Source organism: Hetaerina americana, unplaced genomic scaffold (assembly GCF_022747635.1).
Source record: "Hetaerina americana unplaced genomic scaffold, ioHetAmer1.1.p SCAF_2, whole genome shotgun sequence".
NCBI classification, from domain to species: domain Eukaryota; kingdom Metazoa; phylum Arthropoda; class Insecta; order Odonata; family Calopterygidae; genus Hetaerina; species Hetaerina americana.
Window position 1 is genome coordinate 81,806,558 of NW_027286763.1, and position 15,431 is coordinate 81,821,988.

At 41.1% G+C, this 15,431-nt stretch overlaps 1 non-coding gene across 1 annotated transcript; it reads right to left on the minus strand.

Annotated features, from left to right (window-relative positions):
• Positions 1 to 14,023: 14,023 nt before the first annotated feature.
• Positions 14,024 to 14,094, minus strand: TRNAG-GCC (transfer RNA glycine (anticodon GCC)). The gene has a single exon. It is a non-coding gene; the product is annotated as a tRNA-Gly (tRNA).
• Positions 14,095 to 15,431: the final 1,337 nt, after the last annotated feature.

Consider the following 15,431-nt stretch of genomic DNA (forward strand, 5'->3'; position numbering starts at 1 on the left):
TAAGAATATTCTAAAAGAAACCTTGAATAAGGATGTTCAGAAAATATTAGTTAAAACTTTGAGCATAGTGTTTTTGTACGGAGCGGAAACTTGGCCGTTGAGGCAAGATGAGTATTTGAGATGTGGGTGAGGAGAAGAATGGAAAATAAATAAATGGAATGAAAGAAAAATAAGAGAAGAAGTAGGTGTGGACGTGGTGTGGGAGTAGAGAGGGCTGTTGGGAGAAATCCAAAGGAGACATGGAATGTTGGAGAATGTGAGTCAAAATTCGTGCATACTGGGCACGTTGAACGGGATGAAAGGAGGCAGAAAGTGTTCCGTATTGATGAAGGCTTTTTTTTATTGTGGTATGTCAAGCTGTGACACGTTAGGTGAGGCTTAGAAATGTAACGGTGGTTAATATATATGATTAGCTGGAACCAACCTTAAACATAAGTTCACCATTCATAGGCATATCATAACTACTTCACGATATTCAAAAGGCCATTTTTCATGAAGCCCAGCTGTTATCAATTTGAGTTCAATTCTTACGCCTAAATTATTTTGACTGTTGTGAGGTGAGTGAAGTGTTCTAGAAGTTATTTTTAGTCCGATTTTAGAAAGAGGGAACCAGGAAAATATTTTACCATTCTCATGTTGGCTTACATAGTACACTCTTCTCATAAAATATGGCGGAAAAGACCAGAAACCAAGCATAAAGTCGAATGAAAGTACAAATACTATATGATGTCTCCAATTCAACGCCAACTGCTTCAGTTCAATTTAACTATAGACCACCTGCGTTACTTCATTCGTGTACTTAAGTAAATACGTGATGATTATTATTGTCATATCGAATATTGGCACAACGCAATTATCTCTGATTTTAATGGTGTATGTATAAAACATAGCAAGTATTGTGCTGAAGAATGACACATATATGTGAACGTAAATATTCTGTGCTTGTACATATAAGTTCACTTAGGCAATCATTGCTGCAAGGTAACGATAAAAATGTTTTAATTCAAAATGGCACACCATACTGATAAAATGTGCAGAGTAATCAAGAGTCTTTCTAAAGAAAAATTCCGTGGATTACTTTATTGTTTTTAATTAACGATCCGATTAAATTTCTCCCTGGACTAGATAAAGTAAAACTCGCAGAATATATCAAATTTAAATAAGTTTAAGAAAAATATTTTCCATCCATATTCATTAGTGCATAAAGGCCCTTTCAAATACCACTTGAAGGTATTGATTTCGAACAGTTGCAATGATAGTTGGGTTCTTAACTAGCTTGCAAAAATTCAGTTACAATTAAGATGCCTCTAATGATCCTTCTCAAAGAGAAAAGTACGAAATTTCTCTGTACCAAAAATTGAATAGGAAGCCATTCAAAGGCAGCTTAATCGGCAGCTTTAGTGGAAAGTGTTAGTTAATGTATCGATATTTTCTCCTCCAACACAACGACTTTTGGCGTCATTTAATGCACTCTTTTATCTAAAGATATCCCTTGGCAGCAATCGACTGTTGCCGAAACAAATACCGGCTGAGTTTGTCGTGTTTATTTGGACGAATGAGGATTTTTTCTTTATTGGATCGGGAATTTTGGCTCGCCCACTTCAGGCACTTGAAACACGCAGTAACTCTTCTCCGTCTTTCAAACGCAGCTTAACCTTTCCTTTGCATCCATTTCCAGCTAAAGGTGACACTAAGCACAACTGTGCTGGACATCGGTGATGCAATTTGTACGTCGCCACCGTCTGCCAATATTTGAGTTGAAATATTACTCTCCACTTTCAAAAGGAAAGAGATATTGTTCCAGGTCTATTATTCGACGTCCTCATTGCCCTTGGGGAGGGGGGGATTGCGATTCAATTAATGAACAATAGGTACTCTGGTACTGGTTGGTTTTGCGAAAAACTAATCACCCAAGCTTAATTAATTTGAACGAATCGTCACCTTAAATTTTAATAAATAAATCATTCATACCTAAATTTAATTGCAAGCGTTGAAATGAAAAAAAAACCAAGTTTGTTTTCACATCCCTTAAACAACACTTTGAAATTTTTTACGCATTTATATGGTTTATTAGGTTACACCTAAGTTCTCCTGAAATTTGACAATTAGCTAGCCGCTTAAGTACTATCGAAGTGAGTGCATTCTGTGAATTTTTACACTTCATACTCTGAGGACGTAAGTACCACTATTTTTTCCATAACATTAATCGTCTATTGACATTGTCTCTTTTCCAAATGTCGTTTTACTACTAAGTAACCACTAAGCGATTCATTATTTCATTAGTTATAGAACCCGAACATTGAATGACTGCAACATTCTTCCCAATCCAATACTGATTTATTCTACCACGCCTTGATAGCTCTTTTTTATATAATTGCCCATATCTGAACTATGAGTTTTTTACTTGGTCTTCATCTTAGGATCCAGCCAACAATTACTTTCCCATCCAATTCAATGTTTCTGCAAGTGCATCCAATTAAGTTTCTTCCTCTCCTCCATATGATACTTCGCATCTTCTTTTTACTCAGCTACTATTATATAAAATTCCTCATTCCTCATCACTTATGGCAATATCATATTCAGTATACGTGGCCAGAGTATAGAGGACTTGTGATTTGAAAGACTCCGCTGCATTTTCAGGCAACGGAGTCTTTCAAATCACAAGTTTTGCTCCTCGATGAATGACAGAAAGACAGGCTGTAACACTAGAGCCAATCCACATTTTTGTAAATCATAAAAATGTTAAAATCAATTTGTAATTGTATGAAGCATAAACATATTTTGAACGCGCCATCATTACTCTTCATGTTTACATAACTTATTCGATAAGTTTCCACATGATATTTATGACTAGCAGAGTTGATTGAATACATTTATGTTTGTTGATGGACATTTCCATGACATCTCCCCTGTAGGAGGAATACTTAAAAGAGTGGAGAGATGAAGTAAAAAGAATTGACAATGTGACATTTACTCCTCCATCCTCCAGACCATTGACGTCCTTCTATGGTGACCTCATTTACAAATGCCCGTCATTAAGATGAGAAATTTGAACCGTTTGGGCAATTTTGTTACCGGTTTGACCTTGAGTTGGCATTACGTAATTTAGGTATCTTTAATGAGACAACCAAGAGTTTCTATATATTACTGTATAATAATTTGATTTTTTTAAATTTTGATCATCAACTTAAAATTCGTGATAGTATATTCATTAAGAACAGAGGAATTGATGAGAATTTGTTTTCATCTAAAAAAAAGTTATGACATTTGATGTCGGATATCAAAAATCTGTTGTTCATTTGGATTCATCTGGATCTTTTTTTAGGAATTGCAGGGAGGGAACTCAATGTGTGGGTCGTTACATTTGTCACCGAAGGTTTGAACCGATCGCGTGGACCTCATCTAGGTGGGTTGTGAAAAAGGCGCACTCTGTACACACACATCACCGAAGGGCGAGTAGATTCACCGGGGGGAAGGGAGTGGAGGAAGCGTCAGCAGGGGGTGGAGAGACGGGTAATAACGAGGGCGCTGGAGGGAGAGAGAGACAGGGAGTGGTCTCAGGGAGGGGAGTGAATTCAAGGGGAGAGTCGCGTAGAAATTGGTGCGGATTCGAGAGAGTGCAGCGATTTCGGAAATCTCGCCGTGGCCCAGAATCAAATGGCTCGGGCAAACATGCCCACGGGAATCATGGGTGAGGAGGGAGAGGGGAGAGATGTGGATGAACGGGTGGGTGGTTGGGAGGGAGGAGGATTTGGAAGGCAATCGGATCCTTGCATGCGGAATTTCTCGCAATAAATAAAGTCTTTTATTATTCCTCCACAATCATCGTCCTTCCACCTCCCTTACCTCTGTCCCTCTTCCCTTACGCGCCCATCCACTCCCGATTCCCGATTGCAACCCCCCTTCGCTCTTCCTTCGGTGCGGCCAAACGATTTTTTTGTATTTTTTTTATCTTTCTCTTTCCGCGAGCCCGAAAGAAGCAAGCGGAGGGACGATGGGTGGGTGGATGGGGAAGAGCCGGGGGGACGGCCAGGACGACGTAATATATTGTAATAGCGTCGCCGTCGTCCATTGATGGCAACGACCTTGTTTATTCGAAGCGGGGGCAGGAGGGAGAACCAAAGAGAGAGAGAAAGAGAAAGAAGGGAGATAGGGGATGCGGTGTTGGTGGGGAGGAGGGGTTGAATGGGAAGGGGGATAGTGTTGGCGGGGCGGGAGAGGGGGAAATACAAGGAGGACGGGGGTGGGCGAGTGTTAGGACGTTGGTCAATCGTCGCTATCTGTCCCGTGCGCTTCAATGAGCTCCAGAAGACGTTATGGCCACGGGCCGACAGCAAATCCACCTTCCCTTCCAAATAACCCCCTCCCCATCTGCCCCCCAGACCCCTGGTCTTCACCCGCACTCCCTTCGAACCCCTTCGGTTCCCCCCCCCCATGGTCCCTTTCCTCACAACCCCCCCTCCCGAAAAACCGACGTCCTTTCTCCCACTATTCACGTCTCTTTTCAATGTCCCTTCCCTCCTGTCGCCCCCTCCTCGTCCCCTTTGCCCTCCCACCCCTTTCCACGTCCTCTCCCCTTTTTGTCCGGTTTCCTGCTCGCGGAACCGAGCGACGGAGTCCCCCCCTCCCCTCTCTGCTGAAGAACTCCCTCACACACGTCGCCCTCTTTCGGTGGGATGTCGTTGCACACGCTCCTTCGACCGCCCCCTCCCCCCTCCAGTATCCACCCCGGGCCCCTGGGTTTCCCACTCCTCGCCCCCCCCGCAACCTCCAGCACCCCCCGCCTCGTCCATCTCCTCCGCGCTTTCATTCAGACGAACAGGAAGCGCGTGGGACGCAGGCGAGGCAAGGCGCACATGACGCGGAATGAATTCGCAATCAATTAACCTAAAGTCGTCGGGTTTATTTTTTATTTTTTTTTCAAATACGTTTTACAACTCTCAGAGCTCTCTCTCCTCTTCGGAATCGGGTCGAGTTCACATTGCCGACGAGCCGGACTGCTGGAGGTTTTATTCCTTTTTTTATTTTACTCCAGCGATCGCCGGTACACGGGGGCGTCCGTGGACTTTTCGTATACCGCTTTGTACACTCTCTTGCTTCGCAATTGGGGTTCCAATACCAAATTGCGGCTATTAAAACAGTAAAAAAAAGTTAAAATGAAAACGCGTTTCTTTCCCAAGAATGGTTATTATTTTGAAATTGTGTCCTTGGGATTTTAAACACCATATGGTTTTGAGATAATCTTTTTCCGTTTTTTTTTCCACCATCTTAATCGCTGTCCTTTCTAAAAGAGATTAAATTTTACCGGCGTGGTGGTCATCAAAATCCATTTTCATTATCGTCCAGAAGACGAAAATCGGTACTTTTTAGAAGTTTGAAGCGTGATTTCCGTATTTTTAATTTATTTAACTTCACTTTTTTGACAAACACCAGCAACCTACCTTACAAGTTAGCGGCATTAGATTTTGGTGCTTAAACCTTTAATAGTACTTGACTGTGTATAGATACACAAACATATACATGTACATGCATGGATATACGTATATTTATATGTGTAACTGTTCCAAGAAGGTTGAAAACATAAAGGTTTTTAAACTACGAATGAACTTAGTGCCTACCATTGATTTTGTGGAGGTCGCGGCGTGTGGAAGGTAAAAGTAATAATTTAAAACACTTAAACGCTGGAATTTAAACAACTTGAACACTCCGTTTAAATGAATATACTTTGTAACTTCCACACAATTTTTATTCGTACTACCGGTTTCAACGCAACGGCGTCATCATCAGGTACCTAGGTACGTGATGATGACGCCGTTGCGTTGAAACCGGTAGTACGAATAAAAATTGTGTGGAAGTTACAAAGTATATTCATTTAAACGGACATGAACCTCCACAAAGTTGAGCCCGAGACCATAGAATTCAACTTGAACACTATCTTCCTTATTTTATTTGGGTGGTGAGATTTGGTGAAAAAGCCAACAATGGGCCCTAGCAATTATCTCAGCGTCAGAAATAAAATTGGTAATTTAGTCATATTACCAAAGAAATCATTGCGAGAACGGAAAACTATACGTTAAGACGATAGCATAGGAGAACGTTATTTTCCCCAGACTAGAGGCAAAGAAAATGGAATGAAAGAAACACATTAATACCACAGTGGTATAAAATGAGTCACATAAGTATGTCGAGACTTATACAAGAAGAGAGGTAGGACTACATAACTCTAAAAACAATGCATAAATAAAAGAACAATTGAAAATTAAAAGAGATAATAGCTACAGCTACATAAAACCCGGCAAGCCACCACAAGGGTGAGTGGCGGGGGTGTTAGGTTACTAGCGATGCATGTACAATCACTACACCACAACATAGACATCAGTTTGATCATAATAGGGTCCTGTCAGGATAATAAGTTGGTTTGTATATACCAGAATCCCTACATGACATGAGTTTATCAATCGTTGAGACAACACGAAGTTGTAAAACGGCATTGAATTGGAAGATTACTGGAGATGAGTTCATTCATGCTCAAGTGCAAAGCTCCGAAGGTCTTGGCAGGAGGTCCTTGAGGAATTAAAGGGATAAACCTCCACCTGCCACACATCTTAGCTGTAGCTTGGATGGTGGAGAAAGGGGAAAAATCGCAATGCATAAACTAAAATAAGATTGGATAACATGAGGAATTTGAGAAAGAAATGAACCGAGGGAAATAAAGAGGCTTACCAGAAAAACAAAATGAGAAACACTAACTAGGAAGAAGATCGAAGGCTGTTACTGCTTTCTGCGTCTGGCTCTTGATGATGAACGTAACAGATGGGATGCAGAGTGCCGTGGTGGAAGACGACCATCCAACAATTAAGAATCCCCCGCCTTCTCACTTAGCACCATTCAAGTAATTATGACATTTATTTTCGATAGATTGATTATTACACTAAATGACCAGCCAGTTTCTGAGTGTTTCCAAAAAAATTCATTAAGCCTTATCCTTATTCAACAGGAATTACCCATGCTACATGCTACGATGGTAAATCATCGTAGGAATAGAAATTCAAAGGGAAGTTTGGAGAAAGGGAAATTGGAAGAAGGTTAATGTGACGGTAACTTCAGAACATACAGTTTACTGGCGTGAAAACGATTTATGATATCCGAATTTGGTGATTGTATTTATGATTCCAAATCAAAGTTTTTCCTTCGGAGTGGGGAATTCTCTAAACTGTTGAACGAACTGTTGTTAGAGGCGGTGACCTCATGTTGCATGGCCGTAGTTAAATAAAGGTTTCCCCTTCTTGCTTTCCAGTTCTGTATGACCTGTCTTAGTACGGTGGCGGTCTAGCAGCACATACGTGGTTGATGTTCATTTTTATTCCCTCACATTTCATATACCTGAGAACTTCAGCAGTGGTTAAAATTAACACTTATTTAAGAAGACTGCGTCTAGCCCTAACATGTATATGTATGTGCACCACCATTTACATCCTTTTAAGGGATTTTAATTGGAAGTTTTTTCTCTTTCCCTCACCCCTTTAACATCCTCCCTCTCTCTCTCATCACTTACCCTTTCTACCTGGTGCTTGCACCATTTGCCATTCACCTTTCTTATGAATCATTGAATATTTTTGTAGATGTAGATATGCATTGTCAAGCGAACGAATTTAAGTATTAAAAGAAGTTAATATTGATTTGGTTTTACGAATCCCAGACTAGTCGCAAAAGGGAACACCGTCACTCGCTATTTCTTCAGAAGTAGGTGCTCATGGTTGGCAATCAATCGAGGCCTACCAAATTTGGATAACCTACGTTCACCCTTCGAATGGAACATTTGGACCTAATTGGTGGATTAGGAAAAGGTTTGAGTGAGTGTTGCTGTGAGAATAAAAAACGGTCACCTTAAAACTATAATATTTGAGTATTTATTGTAAATTATTAATGGTTTACATATCAAAATTTCAAATAGTTTTACGTTTGGCGCAAGGTGCAGTAGCCTAGTGGGTAGATTGCTGTCCTAGTAACTAACGGCTCGTATCGCATGTGTAGAGAAGCATTTTACACTTAGATACCGCAGTGCATGTATCTGTAGTTATCATTATCTTTATCATTTAAATTATTATACACTGTTACTGATACCTAACAATTAAGTAAAATTTAGTTTTTCAGGTTGTATGCCAAGTGTGTTGAATCACCCCCTGCCACACACTCTGTCGGTTGCTTTCAGGGTACCTTTTAGATGTTGAACGGTCCGTTACTGACCGGATAGCCCAGGTGATGCCTCATTACAGATATCCTCAAATAATGGGTTCGATATTAACGTTAGCAAATGCAAATCCATCACCTCTAATAACAAGGCAAATTGAACCAATAGCCGACATATTCCCGGAAAATGTCATTCCTAGAAGTGATTGCTGTAAATACTTAGGTGTATATTTAACTAAGGATTTAAGTTGGGGGCTAAACGTGGAATACATTGTTAAGGAAGCTTTAAAAACTCTTCATTGGGTGCTGAGAAATCTCAAAGAAAGCATTAGAGCAGCTAAGGAAAAGGCGTATAAGGCCCTGGTAAGATCAGTTTTTGGGTACTCATACACTTCTATAAGACCCGCACGAAGAAGGAAATATTACAAAACTGGAGACGGTCCAAAGAATGGCTACCAGATATGTACTGGGGAAGCAAAGGAGGATTGAGAGTGTGACTGAAATGTCAAAAACGCTGGGCTGGGAACCTTTACAAAGTAGAAGATAAATAAGCAGACTTTGGTGGAATATTCCGCATTTTGAAGGGAGAGAGAGCTTGGGCAAAACTAAGGAAAGAGGCTGGAAATCAAAATTTAATAGGGAGGAATGATCAAAAATTCAAAGTAAAATGCCGGGCTCAAAGAACAAATTTAAAAAATTTTAATTTCTTAATGAAGCAACTGTTGATTGAAACAGTTTATCTGCAAAACTATCCGAGCCCTTTCCTAACAGGGCAAATACTTTTAAGAAAAGATGTAAACAATTCATTTAATAATTTGATTGATATTTTGAGTGAAATTGTATGTAAAAGCTTAGTCGTGATTTTTTTCCTATTGATTTGGGAAGCTGATGTTGATGAAGCGGGGATTTTCTCTTTTTTTGTGTGTTAGAGATTGGTGTTTGGAAGTTTCCTTAAAGTGTATTGTTTTTTCTGACTGATTTTATTTATTATCTTTTGTGATATTGATTGGATTTGAGATATCATGTTATTTTTCCAAAGGAAATTTTGATTGTAATATTTGTGACTTGTGTGCCACCACTTGGACCGGTAGTAAGTGGTGGTTGCTTAGTGCACACTCATTGAGATAGGGGGAAGTTGGGCGAGGGAAGGAAGGAGAGACGCGTGCTATAGAGGGGCCCATCACGCGCGGAGGTGGGTCGGTCCGCCCGTGCTTCCGGCGCGTCGCGGCGACGGCGCTGATGATGAATGGCGCGGGAGTGCTTTTAACGCCCGCCAAATTACGTCAGTCACCATTTCAATGGAGGCAAACACGACGTGAAACATAGCACCTCAACCCAAGGAGGAAGAGAGTGATGAGATAAAAAGAAGAGAGGGGGAGAGAGGGGCGGGAGTGGAGCGAAAGTGACGGAAGGAAACGGGGGAGGGCCGGGAGGCAAGTTGGGAACTGAGGAAGAGGTAGGATGGAAGGGATCGACGGGAGCTCGCCTTTGTTTGACCTCCGAGGTGCGCTGACTGCTGTAATGAGTGAAAAAAAGAGGGAGCGGCCGGAGTGAGGGGAGAAGGGGGGTGAGAGGGTCCGGGCAAATGAGGGTGCAGAAAAGAGATGGGAGGATTGGAAGTCGGCGTAGGCTGAAAACACACCTTTTGTTCGCACTTGTTTTGCGATTAATGCTAAGCCGGCTGCGAAGCGAAGCGGTCAACTCTCCGTAAATTACAGCGGCGGACCATTGAAAAGGACTCGGTGCAAAGCTATTATGTGTTCGCAAATCTTCCGCCTGATAATGCTTTTCTCTCCGGTAATTTCCGTTCGTTTAATCCGTCATGAACTTGCCTTACAACCGCTGAGTCGTACGCACAAAAACAAGCAGAATATTACTACTCGGGACGTGCAATATAGTGAGGAAGGGTTAGGGGGTGTTTTTATTTATCGATCAATCGTTCAAAATTCGTCAAATGGGTTCAAATCAGTGAGAGCGTTCTTTCATACTAAGTGATACAGGTAAAACATTGAAATGAAATTCATCGCCTTTTACTATTTTCTCTTTCGCTGTGACACTAATGTATACACCTAATACTGTTCAGAATCTCGTGATAAAACCTCAAGTTTTCCTAATGACTAGAGATACATCATTCATTACCCAACCCCCTCTGCGAAAAATTTCTCGGAGGTATGTAATTGTCCTGCAACAATGTCATTAAGCCTCCTATGCTCAGCCAGCATTTTATGGCAAGTTTTTATTTTTCCAAACTCACATAAATGATCCCTTATTAAAGTAATGCGCATGATTTTATTGTGACGCGACTATTCATAGCAGCTCGGTAAAACCGATCGAGAAATGGGGGGGTCTACCCTTCCAACGAAGTCGGTCACCAGTTTGCTCCGAGCAGTCTGAGCGGAAAGACGTGCCTCCGCGTGAAGTGTGTTTTTCAGCTTCGTAACACGGCGCGATGGAGCGCCCAGCCTTACGCCACCTGCCCCAGCCACACGTCCTTCATTGTTACCAAATTCCTGGGCCGGAACTGGGGGGGGGGAGTCCCCCAGCCCCCTTACAGTCCTGACTTGCTTCCGTGCGACATTTTTATGTTTCCGCGACTGAAGAGAGAGCCGAAAGAAAAGAATTGGGAGACCGTGGAAAACATCCAAAAGCATGTTACAACTTTCCTGAGAGAGACATTCGAGAAGTTTCAGGGTGCCTTCCAGGCGTGTCAAACACGTCTCCGTAAGTGTATCGAGGGAGGGGGAGAGTATTTTGAAGAATTTTAAGCGTTTGTACAAGTACGATCAATGAATCTATTTTTCCCAGAGAATGCGCGTTACTTTTATAGAGGACCTAGTATACTGTCCTTGGCCTAACCTCTCTTTTATAATTTGATTTTCTATCCCAAATCAGTCACCAAAATTTGTTGCATAATATCAGATTATTAATGTTTTCTCTCGCACTCAGTGCAATGATTTCATCTTTCTACAAATTTGAGACAATAATAATTTATTCGCATCTAAGAAGCCAAGGAAGGGCGTGCGGCAGGGCAGGCTAGGGTATCTGCAGCGCATGCAAAATTATTAGCATATAGGTTCACTTGAATGCAAATTGGCTTGCATACAACTCTCGTGCTCATATAGTATACTTACACTTAATGTGTGACTTACGTCTACACACTAGCCCATAAGCCGTCGCAAGGATCTGTGGCAGGGGGAGGGCGTACTGGGTCACCAGCCATACTACATCTGCTCCAATTCCAATGCTTCCACGAACACATGTTACCCCGTAATCCAACGAAACAAAACTGCTAAGAAGACTAATAAGGAAACTCAATAAAAAGGGGCAGGCTCATATTCAACGCAGTCACCAATTATCACCTACTAATGCAGGACCGACAATTTATAAAAGCATCAGATCTACAAATTGATTTACATGACACCCAACCACACGCACAAGGGCGCGTGGCGGTGGTCGTTAGGACGCCAGCCATAAAATGAATTGAGGGAAATGTAACTTGTATGTTCCCAACTAGTTTCACCAGTGCCAACCCATTTTCGTGTTCGTGTTTCCCCTTTGAGAGTATGTCACGAATAGTGCGCGGTAGACACGAATATTTGAATCTATCCGTTCGGCCAGTTTATCTCTATTATTTTGTGACAATTGCCTGTTTTGCCTATGCACTCATAATTTGAGGACTGAATTATGTATATTCTATGTCGGATGCAAAACCACTCGATTGGTATCTTTTAAATCAGTTTAATATTTCTCTCAGTCTTCGCACATCCAAGGGTTCCTATTCCAGATCTTGTAGAAAATGTGACACGCTTTGTGTCTTTCATACGAGTTTATCTCAAATCTGGCCGCCCAGATCTCTGTATCTTGTTCACTTCTGCAATCAGTGTTTTTGAGATGGATCCCATTTGCTCGCCGCATATTCTATGTGGGTTCTTACTGATGAAAAATATAACTTCTCCTTCTCTCGCTACTTTTACCCAGCTAAACTTTTGATGAATGCCAGCTTCTTTATGGTCCCTATACAAATAGTGCGAATGTTTTTTCCCGAATCGGATGCGACATCGAAATATTTTACGTGGTCTGCGACATCCATCCGAACTACGAGTTTGTAAGTCAGTGAAGTGGTATGTTTTCCATTTTCATTGGCTGGTGTTTTTTTAATTTTTTTAGAGTGCATAACCATACATTTTTTTAGCATTAAAAGCCAGACCCCATTCTGCTTACTATTTCGAATGTAGTTCAAGTCGATGCTTAGTATTTGACAATCTGCATCGTTAGCTATTTTCCTTCGGATTTCAGTGTCTTCTGTTGACTTTTATTTTTGAGGCGATACCATTGATGTAAATAAGAAAGAGTAAATGACCCATGACACTACTCTGAAAGACGCCGGATGTCACTTGTACATAATTAGAGTCTGAGTCATCAATTACTACTTTTTGTTGGCGGTTATTAACAGAACCCTGAATACAGTTAATTACATTATGATTTATTCCGTACCCTCGACACTTGAAAATCAATTTGGCGTGCAAGATTTTTCTGAAGGACTTCTTAAAATCCAAGGAAGTCGCATCTACTTTTCTGTTCCCTTACCCCGATTGCAGGATTGCATAAAAGAAAAGCTTCAAAAACCTTTCGAGTGCTCTTTCCTTTGTGCATACATGCACAAACATGTCTATATATACCATAAAATACACCTAGCGTTTGATAAATTCATAAAATTATAGTACTAAAGTTAATGTAATATTTTCTGGCTCCTGGATTCTATATTTTTTATGTTTCCGTGTTGTGTGAAGGGAAAAACGAGTTCTAGAATCTCTCTGTAATGTTACCTTTTTTATTTTATCTCAGTGATCGGATCTAATAATATAATTTGATGCCATAATAATTCCCTATGTTTTGGAAGAAACCACATAAAATCACACGTTTTAAACCACACTTCAAGTAAATTCTTCAATTAAAGGTTCGCCTTATCTCGTCGAGTCAAGAGGCTCCGAAACTAAAAACTCCTTATCGGACGGTTTTTTTACAAACCTAGCGGATTTACTCTGAAACTTATCCATTTCTTTGATTTAAGTTTTCTCCCATAGACCCCAGATAATGGTCGCGTGTTCCAAATGTGGTTAAACTAGAGCGAAGTGACAACTCTAATTTACTCTTTCAGTACATCTTCCTATAACACGTCTAACCATACCTAGTTCATCTAAGGCTGACCCGCATAGGCTACCATGTGTGTACCCCATTAAAGATTTGATATCAGTATAACACTTATGTATTTGGCTGTTCTGAAATTCTAAACTCGATCCCATATATTTTATAATTTTCACCTTATAATTTCTTTAATTCCAAAAATGTTGGGATTTGTATTTTCTGATATTTAATTCAAACCCCCTTCTTTATAGTAATCCGTTATCTGGTCTAAATCGTTCGAGCAGCACGCAATCTACCAGGTCTTATTTCTCTGTAAATCAACTTGTCATTTGCAAATAATCTATGATTGTTACCAGCATGGGAGCTTAGATCGTTAAGTGTAATAAAAAAGTAGGAGCCCCATAACACTTACTTGCGGCAATCCTGCGTTTACGCCCGCCTCTAATTAAATTAGCCCGTCGATGACTGCTTTTTGTGTAGAGTTCGATAAGAAGTACCTAATAAAGTTAGTAAATTATTCGTCAATACCCAATCATCTTACTTTATACATTAATGTCTCGCGAGGGAAACTGAGGAAGACTTTCTTGAAATCTACTCGTAAAAGTATAGCTATCATTCAGTAATATTGCAGCTCCCCGACTCCTGGATAAAACAATTATGACCGTGATAATGATTAAACAAAAATTTTTGCATCGGCCGGGAATCGAACCCGGGCCGCCCTCGTGGCAGGCGAGCATTCTACCACTGAACCACCGATGCGTTGACAGATAGAGACTAATTTAAAAGAATTTTGCAGAAACTTCCTTCAATGGAATATAGTAAAATAATTCGAAACTATTAGACCAATGACGACATGAAAATACCAGCCCACTATGAAATATAGGGACTGCCAAACTGAATATTCATAGTTAATATAAAATGCGCTATCATCGATATTTCGGAAGTACATTATTGAAAGTTGTGATTACAGGTAAATACTAGTCAAAGAGACAGCCAGTTCTCCGGACAGCCAAAAGGTTTGAATACCTTTTTTGACGTGCATTCCGTAATTCAGCATGAACGTTTGCTTTGAAGAATAATTATCCAATAGTTGCAAGGCAAGAAGTTTACAGAGCTATAAAACAACCATCCTTGAGCTAGAATTATCGATACAAATCGTAGAGATGAAGAAGAAGCTAGAAAATATGAAATTCTTGACGAAAAAGATAAGTCAGGACCTGAAGGTGTGGCTAAGAAACACAGCTAAAAAGCGTCGTACGATGATGCTCTCTTGATCAGACACGGTGGATATATATTCGTTTATTCACCATAAATATGCAACAAATTAATGCATAAATGATCTCAAAATAACAATAAATTATTTTTAAAATGGAGGTGAATGGTCCAACCAAAACATCAAGCCAGTGTCATAATCAGTTTACGCGCGCGTTCTCGTACGTTACTCTAACCTATTATTAAATTACGTTTCCTTGAGCATTTCTCGAGCCCGTTATAAAGAAAGACTTTCCCCAAAAGGGCAAATGCTAATTATCCCATCAGGGCGTAATTTAACTCCGAAAATATCAACCAACAAAATTATTCCAACAAAAATTCATCGTCAAAGAGACGTGTTCGTGTCGACCGGGATGAAGCTAATGATTGCAAAGAGCTATTTTTTTCTCACCGCGGTTTGCGCTGACTAATGGCTTTCGTCGGAGCAACATACAGACGCACGCTCCAAAAAACCATCGCACAAACAAAAATGATCCGGGGGCGCGGAGGACCGGGGTTAGGATGAGTGGCATTCGAGCGGGATGGTGTAAAGTTTTTTGGTAGAGGGGGGGAGGAGGAGAACGCTATGGGAGGGTCCAAAGTGAGAGAAGTGGGGGACTGGCAGTCGCCCCGGCCTTAAGAGCAGGAAGCGGTGGCCGGAGGTGAGCCCGTGTGCACGGGGGAGGGTAGTATTGAGGGGGAGAAAGAGTGCGGAATGGTGAGGGGGAGATGATTGCACGGGGAAGTAGATGCGAGAGCGGGGAGGGAAATAAGTTTGCGGCGGCCGATGGATGTGACTAAGACCCCATCGCCTGCATGTGTTTACCCCGTGCACTGGTGCGGGG